Raw genomic sequence first — 16,389 nt, forward strand, 5'->3', positions numbered from 1 at the left:
TTTTAGCATAATTGGAACTAAAAGCCCATCAAAGGATTAAAGAATGCAATCTAATTACTAAAACAAAACTAATGTGCTAGGAATCATAACTGTATATTCAACATACAGCTCAAGTATTTAAAGGGAAATATTTGGCTAGCTTACAGACAAACACATTTGAAATTAATTCAATTATGCATTTTAACTACAGAAAAAAATTCAAGCAGAAGAATCAAATCATAGGCATCTTCAAAGTTTTACATACAGCATAGGCAGTATTTGCATGACAGTTTGTACAGCAGGTAGTTAATAAAGAAAACTATGGGTTTCCTCTTTGAGCATTTACCTTACACAACTGCCCATACACTCAAAACTACTTGCCTTCTTCGTTTTAAAGGGTCAAGCAGCCATGGCGCTCCATGGATACGCTGTCCTTTCCTGGGTTCTTTGCATTTCAGAAAGTCCAATTATCCTCAGTTCAAGTAGGCTCAAGGCACATGTCCCCAAACATACACAACCCAAATGTACACCTTGACTTAGCATAACACATAAATGCATCAATTCACTTCACTAAAAATAACAGCAGGAGTTCCCCTCATGGCACGCAGTGGTTAATGAATCCGACTAGAAACCATGAGGTTGCGGGTTCGGTCCCTGCCCTTGCTCAGTGGGTTAACGATCTGGTATTGCTGTAAGCAGCTTGGAACAGCGTTGCTGTGGCTCTGGCGTAGGCTGGCAGCTACAGCTCCAACTGGACCCCTAGCCTGGGAACCTCCATATGCCGTGGGAGCGGCCCAAGAAATGGCAAAAAGACAAAACATAAATAAATAAATAAATAAATAAATAAAATAAAATAAAATAACAGCAGTGCTCATGTTTACTGAGCATCTACTATACATCAGACCCTATACTGGCTACCTAACAAGAATTCAATCCCCACATCAGTCCTATGGGATAGGCAACATTCTTCCCATTTTATAGAAAAAAACCTAAAGCTCAAAGAGCTAAGTGACTTGCGCAAGATAACCCAGTTAAGTGGCAAAACTAAAAGTCAAACCTAGGTTTGCCATCTTGTGAGGTTCATGTATTTCCCATTCTATTTATACAATATAGTTTGTCTAAATGAAACCTTTTCTTGTATGGTTTTGATATACCTTGAGATTTCCAAAAAAGAGCAAAGTTTAGGATTGTTGTCTTTGTTATTAAGCTCTAGACGTGGCACTAAAGAGTCAAGTTTTAGTAATGACAAAGTATTAAATTATGTCACCTACCTGACCCCCTTGCTGTACAGTGGGAAAATAAAAAAAAATATTAAAAAAAATTCAAAAAAAAATTATGTCACCTATTCATTGCTTCTACTTCCTATCACTCAGAACATACTTACTCTTCCCTACTTTGTCCCAGACCACGTTATGCTTTTTATCTTTTACCTTTGGTAATTTCCATCCTCTCCTCTGAGTATGAAAAAAATCAACCCTTTGTATATTTCCCTCCTCAAGAAAGTTTTCCTTGATAATTCCAGTGCATGCGAATGTCTACTTTTTCTATCTTCCCTTGGCTCTCGCTATCTTGAAAGTGATAACTGGTTGTTAACAAACATTCGCTTACTATCTACTGTGTATCAGGCACTGTGGTAGGTGCTGGGGATTCAAAGATAAACACAATCCTTGTCCTCAAGGAGTTGCAGTTCAGTGTACTAATACCATCATCACCATTGACGTTATCAACATTCACTACCAGAAGTGCCTCCATCACCATAATTTGTTGCATACTTACTATATGTTTTACATATGTTATCTGTGTCTGTATGAAGTAAGCATTATATTCATTTTGTGTGGATGTAACCAAGGCTAAGAGTTTATACAACTTGCTCAGTCTTGCACAGCTGGTATGCAGCGTATTTAAGATGGGTACCCAGACATGCATATTTTCAAAGCTTCGGCTCTGAGGACTATATGAATTTGGTGCATTAGTGGTCAATGACATTACCAGCTGAGGGTAAGCAAACTGAGTTTTAAGTTGCATGTCTAAGTCTTTGCCACCTACAAGAGTGTCAGATTTTAGAAGGTAGGAATTGCGACATGAGCCTCTTTTACCAAACACCCAGTCCCTAAAATGGAGCCAGGATTACACTGACCTTTCATTAAGTACACATCCAATTATCCATTGCTGGATCTCAGAAAGGCAACGTTTAGGCACATCTATAAGTAAAGAAGGCACTGAAAGCTACCACTATTATTTTGTAATAGTATTGCTCAGTTTATTTGTTTATTCATTTTTCAAATATTTATTGAGTAACTCTTTGGTCTTGGAGGAGAATGGCTTTCCCAACTGTTAATTAAAACTGGGTGAGAGGAGTTCCCCTCGTGGCGCAGTGGTTAACGAATCCGACTAGGAACCATGAGGTTGCGAGTTCGATCTCTGGCCTTGCTCAGTGGGTTAATGATCCGGCGTTGCTGTGAGCTGTGGTGTAGGTTGCAGACATGGCTTGGATCCTGCGTTGCTGTGGCTCTGGCGTAGGCTGGTGACTACAGCTCCAATTAGACCCCTAGCATGGGAACCTCCATATGTCTCGGGAGGCCCAAGAAATGGCAAAAAGACAAACAACAACAACAACAACAACAACAACAACAAAAAACTAACAAAAAAAACAGGGTGAGAGTGGTGAGAGGGCTGGATCCTGACCATTATATCAGGGTCATGTGACTGGGACTTAGAGTTTGGTGAGGGTTTAGCTAGACTTGCATTCAAATAATTAAAGTAATTTGCTAATTGCTCTAAGAATGCTCTGAACAAAGCTCTATGAAACCTTTTAATGCTACTTAGATACGTCAGGGGTGGTTTCATTGAGAAAGTGACACTGGAGCTGAGGTTTGAGGATGAATAGGATCTTCCCACAAGGCCACGGTGTGGGAGTTCCCATTGTGGCTCAGTGGAAATGAATCTGACTAGCATCCTTGAGGATGCAGGTTTGATTCCCGGCCTCACTCAGTGGGTTAAGGGTCTGGTGTTGCCATGGGCTGTGCGGTAGGCTGGCAGCTACAGCTCCCTTTCAGCCTCTCGCCTGGGAACCTCCATATGCCAACGGTCTGGCCCTAAAAAGACAAAAACAAAAATAAGATAAAAAAACAAGGTGATGATATTAGGAGGTGAGGGCTTTGGGAGGTGATTAAGCGATGGGAATGGAGCACTCAGGAATAGGATTAGTACCCTTTTAAAGGAGGCCCCAGAGGGCTAGCTTGTCACTTTCACCCCATGAAGACTCAGTGAGTCTTTCGCAGCCTGCAGTCTGAAAGAGAGCTTTCACCAAACCACAACCGTGCTGGCACCATGCTCTCAAACCTACAGCCTCCAGAACAGTGAGAAATAAGATTTTGCTATTTATGAGCTATGCGGTCTGTGGTACTTTGTTACAGTGGTCAGACTAGACTAACACGTGCAGTCTGGCCCTGATCTACCCTTCATGACCCGCCTCTGCCCTCTTCCTCTAAGAGCCCTGCACTTGAGCTGTGTTCACCTCTGGGCGTGACAGTCCTTATTGTAGGTTTAATCAATAATGCCAGAGAAGGCGAAAACATCAAAATTTTACATAGACTACTTTTATCTTGAAGGAGTCACATTTTACCATCCTGTCTTCACATCCCTATATTTTGCAATTAATATGCCATTTGTATTTTACTTTTTTCATTTATTACATCATTTTCCTTATTGCTATCTGGTCTACATATTATTTCCACAAGTATGTATTATGGTAGAAACATTTTCCAAATGTTGGGCCATTTCTAGGCAGCAATTATTCTAAATCCATCTTCGTATGAAATGATCTTTTCCATTTCAATCATTCCCTTAAGGTATAGTCTGAGCACGACAAAGTGGGATGATCAAACCATAAAGCAGATATATTTTTGATTACTAAGAATACCAGATTATACTCAGTGAAAATGCAATTAGTGATAAGTGAATGCTTCTGATCCCCTATAGTACCTTAGAGAGTCTTTGTTCATATAATTATTGGAAAACTGGGTTCAAACCAAGAGCGTGTCTAAGATGCTGAAAAATTCAAACCTAAGATGCTGAAAAGTTCAAACCTCATGAAAAATTCAAAGGTGACCAAGAGGGGCCTGAAAACTATTTTCAAATATCTGGAATAGTATTACCAGACAGTGACTCAAGGGACCAGAGTTCATGGCCATGGATCTGCAGGTTAATGGCTTTGTGACCTTGGGCAAGTCAATTAACTTTAGGTTTTCTCAACCATAAAATGAAGGCAATAGATCACATCATCTCTGGGTTTTAGGAGTCTATGATTCTAAGATGTTTATAGACTTTCAAGGACTTTTAAACAGTAGGAACAATTTTCTTTTTTGCTTTTTGTTTTTTAAAATGGAGCTACAGAATTTATTGGTATTATAAAAAATTTGCTAATGTGCAAGTATTTTATACCACATGGCAATAACCTTCCCAATCGACGCCTGACAAAAAGCCATCGTATTTGTTATAGACAAGGACATACAAGTACAATCTGCACAGAAAATACATTAATTTCCTTAGGAGGTTTGAAAGTAATCGGAGGTTATGCATTATTTAACTCAATGTACTAAGAGTCCAAATTTTAAAGTAAAAGTGATCTTGGGAATTATATTCAAGGTGCCATTACAGATACTCTCACTAATTATTGGTACTACGAGTGTCAGATGACACTTCAAAATTTATCCAATTAATGTTAAGTGAAGAGACTAATCCCAAAAGACTTAACAGTATTTCCCCAAATTCATAACATTCTTTGAAATTAACCTCAGTAATTATAACATAATTTAATAAACATATGAGGAACAATTTTCTCACACACAAATAAGCTGCTTGGAAAACGGGATCCCTTCACTGGTGGTTTGAGTGTTTCTGCCAAACTTTTTTTTTCTTTTGTCTTTTCAGGGCCAAAGTTCCTGGGCTAGGGGTTGAATCCAATATGCAGCTGCCAGCCTACGCCATAGCCGCAGACGCATCAGGTCCTGGCCACGTCTGCAACCTACACCACAGCTCATGGCAATGCCGGATCCTTAACCCACTGAGCAAGGCCAGGGATCAAACCCGTGTCCTCATGGATACTAGTTGGGTTCATTACCGCTGAGCCACAATGGGAGCTCCAGATCTGCCAAACATTTACTGAAGTTCTATCACATGTAAGACAGTTGTGGGACACAAACATGTAAACTTTCAGGAAATAGGTTACGAACATACAGAAAACCTAGTAATAATAACATATGCAAACAACTTAAGTTGACAGTTCAAGTGACAGCACTATGAAATTATTTTGCTGCAAGATTAATAGCCAAATGAACAGAATAGGAAATGCTGCTCCTGGATTTAACAAAAAAGAAGCTTGGGCTCTGGAGTCCTAATAGACTTGGCTGTGACTCCAGCTCCTCCACTTACAATCTGTATGAGCAGGAGCAACCTATTTAATCTGTCTGTGACTCAGTTTCCATCTTTAAAATAAACTCGATAATAGTATCTAGGTTAGAGGCTTGTAGTGGACATCAAATGGGATAATATTTGTGAAATCCCCAAGATGGTTTGTACTCACAAAACCATGACTAGTACCCATGAGGACACAGGTTTGATCCCTGGCCCGTCTCAGATCTGGCATTGCTGTGGCTGCAGTGTAGGCTGGTGGCTGTAGTTCCGATTCAACCCCTAGCCTGGGAACCTCCATATGCTGTGGGCACAGCCCTAAAAAACAAACAAACAAACAAAAAACTGCTTATTATTGGTGTTTTTGTTACTGCTATTTTCATCACCACGAGCTTTCTACTACGGTTGTTGAATTGGAGTTGATTCTTTGAATTCGAGTGTTATTCAGGAAGAGAATGATGATATCACAAATGGCATTCTTCACTGAGCAAGGAGATACACTAGAATTTTCTGGTTCCTGTCACACCTAAATTCCTCTTACAAGAACAAAGAATTCTATCATGCATGCTTAACTTTTTTTTTTTTTTTTTGGCTTTTTAGGGCTGCACCCGCGGTATTTGGAGGTTCTAGGTTAGGGATCGAATTGGAGCTATAGCCGCCAGCCTGCACCACAACCACAGCAACTCAGGCTCCAAACTGTGTCTATGACCTACATTGCAGCTCACAGCAATGCTGGATTCTTAACCCACTGAGCGAGGCCAGGAATCAAACCCGAAACCTCATGGTTACTAGTCAGATACGTTTCTGCTGCACCACAACGGGAACGCCATGCATGCTTAACTTTTTGCTTATCATATGGGTGGCTATTGTATCTATTCAAGTTACCTGATAGAATGTTTGGACTAATAAGAGATGAAAGTTGTTTGAATGCTTATTTGTCTTTTGATTCATGCAAATGTGAGTTCCTGCAATAACTAGGCATTGTACTAGGTCCTGAGAGATACACAGAAACAGCTCCTCCCTTCAGGGGATTTACAGTATGGAGACTATAATATTAGGTACAAAATAAATATAAAGCACCACTGAACGTTAGATAATAGTTTACTATTATAATTACTATATTCCTGTTAATGATTATTTTATTTTATTTTTAAGATTGAATGGATTTACTATAAGGTTTAATTTTTTAAATTTTTTATTACTCAATGAATTTATTACATTTGTAGTTGTACAATGATCATCACAATCCAATTTTATAGGATTTCATCCCACGACCCCAACACATCCCCCCACCCCGTTAGTGATTATTTTAAAGAATTCAAGGTAGACATAATAGTTACTATGTCTGTCCGACAATACAATAAAATATCAAACATGAATACAGTTTCTGTTCTATATACATCTATATATACAGATTCAGTATAATTACCTCTATTTCATTAGTTCAAGGTCACTCTTCTAGTAAGTGGCAAAGCTGAAATAACTGTAAACCTGAAATGCAATCCTCTGTCTTCTGACTCTAACACAGGAGTAGTAACAACAAAATTTTTGTGCCTCTTCCTGCATATCAAGAACTATTCAAGGGACCTTCCTTATATTAACTCTTAATCCTGATGATACCCCAAAAGGCAATTACCACTACATCCTCATTTTATGGATGAGAAAACTGAGGTTTTGAGTAGTTCAGTAGCCTTGCCCACAGTTACCTAGTAAGTAAGATGCAAGAATGGAACTGGGAGGCAAACCCGGACTTTCTGACTCTGGATCCCACACTCTTGCCTACTCTGCTCTAGGAGAATAGAAGTCAGAACAAATTTAAGTTAGGTGTCGGATGGCACATTTGCAGTGCCCCCAAAAGAATGAGTTGCTGCCCTTAGCTTGTCAAGTTCTGACAAAACAGCAATTCCAGGGGCCTGGAAAGCAATTGCTATGCATACTTAGGGACGTCTCAGAAATGGAAAAAGCCACACAGAGTCACCAGTGAGTGATGATATTTTCTACAAGTTTTCTGTGACTCTCCTTACTAAGCAAGGTTTTATACACACACACACACACACGCGGGCGCGCGCGCGTGCACACCCCCCCCCAAGGCCAAACAAAAATTAGTATGACATCTTTAAAAGATAAGGTTGTTCATTTGTGAAAGCATTTCCTGAGTAGTCAATTGAAATATGAATGTGGGCATGGAGTAGGAACTGTATATGTAAAAATATTAAAGGAGAGAGGGAGAGAGATTTTAAAAGAGAAAGGCAAATATACAAACAAAAGGAAGCAAAATAGCCAGGTATGGAAATTGAGTAACAGTAGAAGGTTTGCTTGACAAATGAATGACCCTCTGCTTCCCGAGTTCCAGGGACACCTGGTGCCACACTGTTGCCAGTCTTTTGTGTGCAGGACAAGCCTGTCATCCCCCTGTGCCTGGAGCAAGCCCCGGGAGTGGGCAAGTATTTGTCTCCCCTTTGGGTATACTTTCCTTCATTTTCTATATAATGTTTTCCACTTTGCAATGTTGAAATTTAGAACCTTTTTACATCAAAGCCAGCACATGAAGAAGGTTATTTTCAGTTGTTTTAAATGTGATGTGAAATTTCAGAGGAGTCGCCATCAGGGGTGTTTGTAGCCTGTGTGTCATTGTAGGGTCAACAAATGGAAATAGCTGTGATTTATTGTATCCTCTGTGTATTATCTCATGTGTTATCTCCTTTAATTTTTTTATTCTTTTTTTTAGGGCCGCACCTGCAGCATAGGGAAGTTCCCAGGCTAGGGGTCAAATGGCAACTGCAGCTGCCGGCCTACACCACTGCCACAGCAACACAGGATCTGAGCCACATCTGAAATCTATGCTGCAGCTTGCATATTCTTACCCACTGAGTGAGGCCGGGGATTGAACCTACATCTTCCCGGACACTGTGCCGGGTTCTCAACCCACCAAGCCACAACGGGAACTCCTTATTTCCGTTAATTCATGAAACCACCTCACCAGCGAGTCACAACAGGTGAGGTTCATTAATCTCCATTAATGCATAAAACCGTCTCACCAGTCAGATACTATTTTTTTTTTTTGGAGCTTTTAATTTATTTATTTATCTTAACATTACTTAATGAATTTTATTACATTTATAGGTAGGTGCTATTTTTAACAACCCTTCCTTACAGATGAGGAAACTTGGGGAGCTTAAGTAACTAGCTCAAATTCTGAGAGCAAGGGAGCTATAATTTTAGTTATTATGCTTTACTGTGATGGTAAAGAATCTAGAACTTTGTGGGAGGCTCTGGGCTTCAGTCCTCACTGTGCTTCTTAATCGGCATCTGCCCCTGGGCAGGTCAGTTATTCTAGCTGCATCACGACTAAATTGGGACAGTGATGGCAGCGCTTCCAACCTCATCTGACTGTAGAGAGGATTTGCACTTACAAATGCCAGGTGTCCAAAGTGCTGCAAATTTTACTCTTTGTTCATCCGGGCTTGGAAAGAGTCACTCTGAAAGTACAACATGAAGCATGGATAGCATGTTTGTTTAGAAAGCCATCTGCATCCTTGCAGTCTAGCAACCCAAATAACTGCCACTCCACCAGGCCCTCTGTATGTAAGAGGCAAATGACGCTTATGTTCATGAGTGAGAGTACAGGAGACAGAACAAATAAATGGGAGCAACAGATAGCATCAGAATGCATGAAAGAAGAGAGAAGAAAAGCCAGGAACTGGAGTTCCCTTTGGGGCTCAGCGGTTAACGAACCCAACTAGGATCCATGAGGATGTGGGTTCGAACCCTGGCCTTGCTCAGTGGGTTAAGGATCCGGCCTTGCTGTGCCTGGGGTGTAGGCTAGCAGCTACAGCTCCAATTCGACTCCCAGCCTGGGAACCTCCACATGCCAGAGGTGCAGCCCTAAAATAGCAAAAAAAAAAAAAAAAAAAAAAAAAAAGAAAGAAAGAAAGAAAAGCCAGGAGTCGTATGAAGCAGCAGAGAGTGGGAATTGGGTTAGTTTTTCTTTAATGAAAAAAAAAAAGGCAGATTATATTAGTAGAATTAATAAAAAATAAATTATATTTAATTTTACTATAATTTATGGAGTATATTCTAAGGCAGTGTTGAAGACAAAACAATGCTGGAATCAGATTGAATTAAATTTAAATCCTGGAGTTCCCGTTGCAGCACAGCAGAAATGAATGCGACTAGTATCCATGAGAATATGGGTTCAATCCCTGGCCTCACTCAGTGTGTCAGGGATGTGGTGTTACCATGAGCTGTGGTGTAGGTCACTGACATGGCTTGGATCCCAAATCGCTGTGGCTGTGTTATAGTCTGGCAGCTGCAGCTCCGATTCAACCCCCAGCCTGGGAACCTCCATATGACATGGATGTGGCCCTAAAAAGAAAAAAAAAAGCATTAAATCCTCTCCTTATCACTTACGGTGTAACCTTGGGCAAATTACTTAACTCCTCTGATGTTCACCATCATTTTGTAAAATGGAGATCATACGGCTAGAGATACTGTGAAGATTAAATATGATGATACAGGATGTCTTTGTTATCTGAGGATAGTCAATATTAGAAAAAAAGTCACTTTGAAATGATTGCATTTAAAAGATTCATAAAAAATTTTAGGATATGATAAAAAGGCTTGATTGGCAGTCTAAATTGTTATAAACTAAATCTGTGAAAAAATCTTTTATTGACAAACTATGATCAAATAATTAATGAATTCTTAGCATGAACGAAAAAAATGACTTGTCTTGATATCTCGAGGAAGGGTCTTATTTTTCTGAAAAAGTTATGTTATAGCTCTATACACTAATATGGTTTCAGATATGTATTTTATTCATGGTGATATAGTGAGTCATTATTGCAGGGTTGATGGAGAATTTTATAAATTCTCCTAAGGGCCTCTCAATTTCTTGATTTTCTTTTGAAGTGGCTATGATGTAAGCTTCCTTTATTTCTTATTCAGTTATTAATAGTGTTACTTCTGCTACACCTTCAATTGATAATGACTTTGAATATGACCTAAAGAATTTTACAAGATTACTTTCCTTGACTTCATGGAATTCCATATTATTTCTAAGAGGGACGGTTTCACCTGTTAGGGCAATAAATATGCCCCGTATTTGCATTGTATGTCCATTATTTGTAAGATCAGACATTTATGGGAGAAACTGAATCTGCATATTCTATAATGAATTGGGATAGAGGATATAAATTCTACAGTTAATTTGGTAAAATGATATTAGAATGGGGATTAATGCTGTAAGTTAATACTTTCATGTCATGTTTGTCTTTATTTTCCTATAAAATCCAGTAACTGCAAAGACACTAATAATGCCATTAAAGTAAGAAGTTTCACCAGTATATGGAAATCTGATTGCCTATTCACAGTAAATATTCAATAAATAAGAGCCATTATCATTAACAGAGAAGAATTTGCCCGGCAGTCACAATATAATACTTCAGGCTCCCCTCCACATCATATGCAGGCAGCACACGAGGGATGATAAAGAGACGATTAGAAGTTCTTAGGTCAGTAGAAAGGATTTTATCATGAGCGCTTAACTTGAGAAGCTATATTTTTATGACTTGGTGAATCTTAGCTAAAGTGATGGTTATTAAAGTAATATTACCTTTTCTTTATAACAGCAGCTTTGTTTAAAGAATTTTAGGACAGGTTTGTAGGAAAAGGAGTCAAAGGAAAGTTATTACATGTAAAAATTTCTATTTATTCTTTTTCTCTACACCTTTGAATGTTACCATTCCACATAAATGAGTTGACTTAAATTATTTGAAATCTGTCTTACGTATGTGTATGTTGTGGATGTGTGTATGTGCTGCATATAAAATCTACATGTAAACTATTTGGTATAATTTTGGTATATTTGTATATTGTTGTGAATGTATATATATATATCTTTAGAATTCTAGCTCTAAAAATTCTTTATCTAATGAATGTTATAGCCCAATCTAATAGATAATAATGCTGAAATGAAAGCTACACTGAGCATAGACTTTCTGTATTTCAGGACTATGCTAAAATTTTCACATGCACTACCTTATTGAATCCTCACACTTAAAAAATACCATTATCACTATTTTGCAGATGACAAAACTGAGGCTTAAGGAAGTCAAAAATGTTCGCTAAGTGCTACTTTGGTTCCTCATACCCTGAGATAAGTAGCATCAATTGACCTGTAGAGCGCCAGTAAAGAGGAAAAAGGGCAAACCTCAAATGAGGAGGCGCCAGTACGACCGAGTACCTGTTGTCTTTTATGTCTTACATAGTGTTTCATTTAATTATCACCACGGTCCGGTGCCTAGATGGGCGTTACTCCACACTGCAGATCAAGATACTGAGTCTGAAAGAAGTGAGTCATTTGCCCACTTACTCACAGACGGTAAGAAGTGGAATTAAGATTCAGATGAAGGGAGTTCCCATCGTGGCGCAGTGGAAACGAATCCGACTAGGAACCATGAGGTTGCAGGTTCGATCCCTGGCCTCGCTCAGTGAGTCAAGCATCCAACGTTGCTGTGAGCTGTGCTGTAGGTGGCAGACGTGGCTCAGATTCCATGTGGCTGTGGCTGTGGTGTAGGCTGGCATCTACAGCTCCAATTAGACCCCTAACCTGGGAACCTCCATATGCCGAGGGTGTAGCCCTGAAAAGGCAAAAGACAAAAAAAAAAAAAAAAGATTCAAATGAAGATCCACTAAACTCCACACTCTTTCTGCATAAGGAGCTCTACAGGTTTTGTCTCTACCATAGCGGCACTGAGTGAGTTATATTTGCTACACGTTTTTCAGTGTGCAACCCATTCACCTTCATGAAAATTAGGAAGATATACTTAAGAAAGTCAGTCATCATAGAATAGAACTAAAGATACTGAGTTTCTCGGTATGTAAATAGGATTAATTTTCAGTCTTCCTCTTCATAAGTCTCCATCCACTTGTTCTTGAAATATATACATACATATATGGATAATATTTAAATAGATAAATATAACATATATGCCTTTTTTTTTTTTTTTTTTTTTTTTTTTTTTTTTTTTTTTGCTTTTCAAATTCTACTCAGTCCAGAAACACAGGATTGGCTGACATTTTTGTTGTGATTTATAGGGCATTTTCTTCAACCTGGGTCTTTGCTTACAGATCCCCAACCATCATCCAACATTAATAATGCCCTACTTAATTAACTGCCTAAACTAATATGTCTGATGAGGAAAATGGAAAAATTATGTTTCATTTTCATCATCCAAATCCCATTCGGCATATTCAACACAAGGACTATTGTGAGACACGGATGTGAGGCAGGTGACAAAGCCATCATGAAAATGTCTCCGTACGAGGACTTGCACGCATAAACCCTAGTCAACTTCATACAGATGGTCCTGAGAGTTTGACCAAGCATCTGAAGCTGAGCCAGCTAGAGCATGGTATGACAAAGAAGGTGAATAATGACATGAACGGTTAATCTATGGAGCACTTATACGGGATGCCACTGTGCTGAATGCTTTACATGCATTATATCTTCTCCCTCTATCTCTTTGTGATACATATCATTATTCTGCATGTGTTATCACCGAGGAGACTGAAGCTTAATGAAATTAAATAATTTACTCAAGGTAACTTGCTCTACAGCAAGTAGAAAGGTGCTGCGACTGAAAACCAGGTCTAACTTGAATTGCATCCTTGAAATCTACCCGGTAGTCTCCATGTTTGCCCACTCACGTTCATAAACGCTGCTCCAAGATCCAGCTGGATGCACAGCAGGCATTTCCATTGGGGCAGCATCATCCCAAAGGAGGTGGAGATTGGTTCTTGGGGGACCATGAAGGAAATCCTTACTTTTTATGTGTAAAGCACACAGATATACATGTAGTTCATATCCAGATGTACAGTACATCTGTGAAAATAAAATTCTACTGGGGACCAATTAGGAGGAAAGAAATGTCCAAAAAAAGGTCCGTGGGTAAGGAAAGGGGCATAATGCAAAAACAGTTTGAGAAGCACTGGTTTACAGTTTTAAGAGCCACTGGTTGTGAATGTCCTTTATACCTCATCGATTCTCTTCGGAAAAACTGTAAGGTGCTGGTTTTGCTGAAGGATAATAATAGTTTTTCTTTCTTCAAATTGATACCAAGTGAATAGTATCTGTGGTGTCAGAATTATAGGTGGGCTAATCAAGATCCTTGGGAAACTATCTAAGGATCCCACGAGGGAACACAGAACAGAAGAGGGAGGCTTGGGTGGGGGCCTGATCAAGCCAGGAGAGGTGTTCTCCCATGAGCAGTGTGGGGAATCCCTGAGCTGAGGCGGAAAACTAGGAAATATACTCAGGGGATTTGATAGAATCAGAGAAGCTGGAAAGAGCCTGGGTTAGGCTTCCAACCAAACAGGAGCAAGGTCAGAATACAATGGTAGGAGACAGTGACACAGGTCCAAGAGCATCAAGAGAATAAGTGAAGAGTCTGTTCATGAGGAGAATTAGTGGGTCCAAAAGAGACTTCCAATCAGATTGGCAGGGGAATGTGTATTTCTGTGGAAAGTCTCGTGTGTCTTTTCAGAGCAGTGCTGGCTACTTTAAAGGTATGGCCTTGGAGTTGACAACACCAGCATATTATTAGCCTGTTAGAGTCTTTCTCAAACACAAGTGGGAAACATTAAGGCCTTTTAAAAGGACTAAAATATAGGCTATTAATATTAATATAAAGAATTACTATAAGAAATAATGTAATGAATAAAATATAAGGGATAAAATATTCATTGAAGAGCCACAATTGGCTAAAAAGTTTGAAAAGTTCAGTCTCACTAGTAATCAAAGAAATACAAGAAGAGAGAGAACTTTTCACCTTTTCAGATTAGAAAAGATCTGAAAAAATGATACTACATGCTTGTGAGCATATAATGAAACAGACACTGTAATATAATGTCGATGGATATAAAAATTGGTATAACCTTTCAAGAAAACTGCTTGCCAATGTGTATCTGGAACCTGTAAAAGTTTCATAATTTTAACCCACAATTACAATTTTGAGAATCTGTTTTAAGAAAATGTCTTAGGGCCAAAGAATTATATGCAAAGATGTTCATGGAATGTGGAAGAAACTGAAACAATTTAAATGCCTAATAGTTGAAGTGAAATAAATCATCATTCATAACAGAATATACAGATATTAAAAAGTGTTCAGAAATTAAAAATGGACCTAAAAACAATCACATTTTACCTATTAGATGGGAAAAGGTGAGAAATACTGCCATAACTCAGTGTTGATAAGCACACAGAAAAATATTAATCATAAGGCTGGTGTGAATTTTTTGATGGACATTTGGTAATATGTAGCATTATTTTTACACCCTTTAAATTTACAAATTCACACAAGGATATGAGGGTATAGTTTAAGGCTGCTAACTGCACCAATTTACATAATAGCCAAAAAAAAAAACCAAGTTAAAGATCCATTAATAAAAGATAGATACATGCATATAATGCTATGAAGCCACTGACATGAGTATATAGACATATATGTGTATATACATATTTGCACACACACATCTATACTCACACACTCCATATCATAAATTTAAACAGCCATCATTAACTGCAGGTTATATAGCGCTGAGTATATACTCTACTTGCAAAAAAGTGTACTTATTTCCTTGATTGTAAGACGCATATTTTTGAAAATTTTTATGGCTGCAACTGCAACATATGGAAGTTCCTGGGCTAGGGGTGGAATTGGAGCTGCAGCTGCTGGCCTATGCCACAGCCACAGCAACGTGGGACCTGTGCCACAGCTGCAACCTATGCCACAGCCCACGGCAACGCCAGATCCTTAACCCACTGAGTGAGGCCAGATATCGAGGTTGCATCCTCACATACACTATGTCAGGTCTTAACCTGCTGAGCCCCAGTGGGAACTCCCTTACACATTTTTTTAGTACTCCCTACGGTACAGTAATAAAGTGAGAACTTATTTGTACACAGAAGATAAACTATCACATACCAGGCCATTGCTAGACACTTTGAAATCTAAACCACAGATTTTTGATAGATGGGACAAGTAGGTTATGATTGAATTATACATCATGAAAGGATATATAACTCAGGTGCTAAAACTATATCTGTCAACAACTCCTGGCTGGCTTTCAAGAAAGTTGTTTACCTTTTGGCAATTTATAAGTAAATTTAGGAATATGAATGCAGCTACAAGCCTGGAATTTTTGATGTTCCCCCAAATGAAACTATCAACATCAAAGAAAATAAAGAGATCCAAATTATGAACATGCAGTATAAAAAACATCAAGTCACTGTGAAACTAAACATAATCGTTGAGGGTCAGAATTGATTTAGGTGTATTTTTAATTCTGAAATTGAAATAAGGGTAGATTCCATTTCTGATGGTTATACTGAAGATAGTGGTTTGCATTTTGTCTGTTATTGTCGATTTAAAAAGTATTTGCTTTTCTATATTAATGAAGCTTACTTCGCCCCTGAAACATTGTTAAACCAACAGAGCATATCCCAGTGGGTGACTTTTTGGAATCAAGTAAATTCAGCACACACACACACACACACACACACATACACAACACACACACACACACACGTGTGATTTCAGGGTTGTATTTACTCTCTTTTTTTCATTTCCAGGATATTTTTTTCCTTTTAACTTTATTTAGGTATAATTGAGAGATAAAATTGGAAGCTATTTAATGTGTACGTGGTGATGATTTGATTTACATATACCTTGTGGGGAGATTCCTCCCATCTAATTAATTCACACACTCATCACCTCCCATCTTCTTCTTCCTCCCTCTCTCCCTCCTCCCCTCTCTCCCTTTTTCTTTTTCTACTTACTCTTTTATCTATACTTTCTCATATGGTTTGGATGTTTAAAAGCAATGTGCTTACATCAGTTTTATGATCAGAAGAAAACAAACTATGAGCTGTTTTCATATACTGTTAATGGCATGGGGGACATTATATTAAACTAAAAGCATGTACAATTACACACT

At 38.6% G+C, this 16,389-nt stretch overlaps 1 protein-coding gene across 23 annotated transcripts in view; it reads right to left on the reverse strand.

Annotated features, from left to right (window-relative positions):
* The window catches only part of SGIP1 (SH3 domain GRB2 like endophilin interacting protein 1), a 235,964-nt gene that overhangs the window by 35,263 nt on the left and 184,312 nt on the right, over positions 1-16,389 (reverse strand). The gene's annotated exons all lie outside the window — the stretch shown is intronic.

The sequence above is a fragment of the Sus scrofa genome, chromosome 6 (genome assembly GCF_000003025.6).
Source record: "Sus scrofa isolate TJ Tabasco breed Duroc chromosome 6, Sscrofa11.1, whole genome shotgun sequence".
Lineage (NCBI taxonomy): Eukaryota > Metazoa > Chordata > Mammalia > Artiodactyla > Suidae > Sus > Sus scrofa.